Consider the following 4,248-nt stretch of genomic DNA (forward strand, 5'->3'; position numbering starts at 1 on the left):
ACCCAAGCAGCCATTCAGACATCTACTAATGCCAGCACAAAGAAGCTACTCACAACACATCTTAAAGCACTCCAGGTGTATAAAATTCATGCCCTCCAACACAGTCAGAGTGTGGATGCAATCAAGCAAGAAATTTCTGAAGTCAAGCAAGATGTCATAGAAAGGATGGATGCTAGACTCCCTGCAACCACCATGACTGAAATTGTTCAAAAGCTAAGGAAGGAGGCTGATCTCAATAGGAAAGTTGAGGCCATGGACTCAAGATTGTCTGCTGTAGAGAGGTCGATGGCCAAGATACTTAACAATCAAGAAACTCAGACTGCACTACTTCAACAGTTGGTGGCTGCTTAACTCCCTCCCACGCAACTTGATGATAACAAAAAGGGGGAGAAAGGCTCAAGTGAGGGGGAACAACAACATAATATTCAAGTTAGCAAAGTAATTGTGCCTATAATTACTTTCACCAAGCCACCAACTAAGGACAACATTGATCTGATTAATGAAGTAGCAACCACTTTGAGAGCAGCTGAAAAGAAGCAGTTGAACCCAATCAACTGGGAGAAAATTGATGAGGATATTCAAAAGAGGTTTGGGCTAGCAAAGAAGCCAGAAAAATCAGCCATTCATCACTCTCAAGTCAGGCAAATCTTTATGAATGATATGAGCATGAATAATCTGGAAAGAGGACAGCCATCCTGCATCAAATCTCCAAAGGCAGAGCTAATTTTGAAGCCAAAGGCGAACTATCCAAAATCTTCACTAAAGAACCCTTTGGACACAGTGTATGAGACATCAAAGCCTGATGAGAAGAAGCTGTTGGCCAGGTCTATAGCATTCTACAAGGATCATGTATATTCAGTTCTAAAAAGGAGAATAGCCAAGATTTTTAGAAATGGTAAGGAAATTTGTGTGATGGCTGGACACCCTCATTTTGCTGAAGCAAAAAGGGAAGAAAAAGCAAGACTGAAGAAAGAAAAGAAGCAAGTTTGTTAGGTCCCAATTTGTTTGTAGAAGGGGGGGTTGAATGCAAACAATACCGTTTAGTCGAATAAAATGCGGAATAAAATTGTGAAACAAAATTCAAGTTAAATAAAACTTTTATTAAACTTGAAAGGTGTTACAACTACGGTATCGGTTACAAGGGATTAATCTCAAATCAATTATTACAAATCTAGAATAAATTCGACATGAACTTTTTCTATTTTTGTAATTAAAAGATCAAATGCTAAATGCGATTTGAGATTAAGTTCTAGGGATTTTAATCCGCTAGATTGATACACAAGAACAAGATAAGTATTTCTTCCCGCTAGATTGATACACAAGAACAAGATAAGTATTTCTAGTTGATTGGATTTAACTTTACAATCTAGAAATTGATCTTGAAGTTGCAGATGAGATGAAATATTTTTCTGCTCCTTTTTCTTTTGTTCTTGAGTTTGTGTTCTGTTTTTTCGATTGTGAAATAATAGACTTCTGCTCCTTTTTATCAAACAGCCGAATGTAAACATGTACTGGCATGACAATCTCTTTGACCAGCAAGACTTTCGGTATGACAAAATTTACAACTAGCAAGACAATTAAAATGAGCTAGCAAGACTTTCGGTATGACTATTGATTGTCATACCGATTGTCATATTAGTTCAAATAAATTGTCTTGCTGAATTAATAACAGATTTTAATCTAAACAGAAATTCTAATAAGACAATTAAATGTATTAGCATGACTTTCGGTATGACTATCAATTGTCATACCGATTGTCATACTAGTTCAAATGAATTGTCTTGCTGAATTTAAGCAGATTTTAAACCAATTAAAATCTTGTAAATCCTTAATATTAATTCTAAATTAATTAATCAATTTAATTCAATTAATCAATAAATTAATCTTTGCAGATATAATTTTTTTCCTAATTAAATTATATGACTTAATTAATTAATAGAGAACTAATACTAACCTTGAGCAGCATCCATTCTTCTGACAATCTTCTGAAAGTCACTGAGACTTATGAATCAATTCCGCCACTTCAATGCTGACACTCGATGTACTGTCTGGTTCATGAGTGACTAACTTCCGTGACGTTTCTTCATGTCTTGACTTTGATATTCTGATTGAATCCTTGTAATAAATGATACCCTGACGAGATCTCTGTCACTTGATTAAATCCACGATCTTGATTTATATCACTGAGGCATGATCAAATTCTTGAACTTCTTCCAGTGAATCTTCAAGTCTGCAGATGAACAATGTTTCTTTATTCTTTGACAGATGTTACTTTGTGAGATCTCTCTGATGATAGATCCACTATTTACTTATTATATTCTTATTTGAGTTGAGTTAAATACTCGAATAAACGAGTAGGCTATGACATATGCCTTTCAATCTCCCCCTATTTGCTTGTTAGACAATAACAACAAATACCTAGAGGATAACTCAACTAACAAATAAGAAAAAGATATAAACAGTAATGTAAAGTAAATAGCAAAAAAGTTCTGGATTATATTTAACATTTTCCAGATTCCAAATGAAATTTACAAGTGAATACAAGATAGATGTTCCTCTAGCCTGAACATATAACTACATTAGACTATCTTGATTCATAAAGCTCTAATCATATTACATTGAGTTTTGAGCTAATTGACTTCAGTTGTCTTCTCTTCTGACTTCACCTTCTTCTAAATCTTGAAGCAATTCCTTGTCAAAGACACGATCCTTTTCTGAAGTGAAGCTTGCTGGTCTGACTGGTTGAACTCCAACTGACTTCAGATTATTCTTGAGTTGATTGTACCTTTTAACATTCTTTTCACAATAAGCTTGAATCAAGTCAGCAGCTTGAGTCTTCAACATGGATGAATATCCAGCAGTTCTCAAATGATGTTCCATCCAGACCAGATGCTTAGCTGAGTAGTCTTTAAGAGATTGTACATCTAGCTGACAGATTTGAAGACAATCAGACTTAAAGAATCTCACCTGATGAGGATTGTTGACCACTTGAGGACTAGCCCTGCTGGCAAACTCTTTAAGCCTTTCTCAAAGAACTTCATTCAATTCTGAGCTTCTTTTGACTTTGTTTAAAAGAACCCAAATCTCTGACAAAGAACGATTCTCAAATAGATGAAGTGACACCTTGAATGATCCTTCACTCTGACAATATACAAAAATGCTCATCTCATTTAGGGATCTATCAAAAGCAGCTGTGATCCTTGAGACTTCAGTCTTGATAGCATTCATGTACATGTCATTGTTAGGATTTGAGATTTCCAGCTTGTCAAGAAGATGTAAGAACTGCCTATCATTGTTAGTGCTCAGCTGAGGCATATCAAGTACTCTCCTAGCTTCATCCCATTTTTCACCAATCTTTAGTCTGACATCTCTTCTCCTTTCTTGAGCCTTAATGTCATGAAGACGTTGCTTTTGAAGAGTTTCTGTTCTTTGAATGTCTTTTCTCATGTCAATGATCTGAGAGACCTTCTTGAGTTCAGCTTCTTTTCTTTTCATCTCTGACTGCTCCTTCTGAAATTCTTTCTCAAACATAGGATCCACTTGAGCTTCTTCTTCCCATCCTCCAAAATCACTTTCCTCTTCAGCTTCAAATAACCCATCTTTATCTTCCTGAACTGGTTCAGTGGGAATGTCAAAAATATCAAAGTCATCCTGTTCTCCACTGTAGTAGACATCATCAGCCTTTCCTTTGTTTCCAGAAGAGGTATCTTTTTCTTTCCCTTTGGCACTACTCCCTTTCTTCTCCCCCTTAGTTGAGGGATCCTCTACTGACTTTCCTTTGGAACCTCCATCACCTCCAGAGCCTGATCCTCCACCAGACGGTCCTTCAAAATAAGTTCTTTGTTCTTCATTAGGGCAATGAGAATTCTTGATCATGAAATATAGGTGCTTCATCCCTTCATTGAGATGTTCCATGCCCGTCTCTATCTTTAGAAATCTTGAGGAGTCTAGTGAATGATTCATCTCAACGAGGTCTTCAAGAGAAGTCATTCTTGTGTGTAGAGAGCAGAAGTTGGATATGTCATCAGCTGATAAAGTTTGAGTGTCCTGAATAGAATTGAGCTTTGGTATTACAGTGGTCTTTAGATCTGAGATGTCATTCCTTATGATTGCAAGCTGATTGTTGACAGAGGTGGAAGAAGAAGACCGTTCAACCACTTATGCTTTGAATGCTTGAGCTTCAGCTTGGCTTTTAGCAAGTTCTTCTTTTAGGGCAGCAATCTGAGCTAACAAGTTTACAGTATCAGT

The sequence above is a fragment of the Apium graveolens genome, chromosome 9 (genome assembly GCF_009905375.1).
Source record: "Apium graveolens cultivar Ventura chromosome 9, ASM990537v1, whole genome shotgun sequence".
NCBI classification, from domain to species: domain Eukaryota; kingdom Viridiplantae; phylum Streptophyta; class Magnoliopsida; order Apiales; family Apiaceae; genus Apium; species Apium graveolens.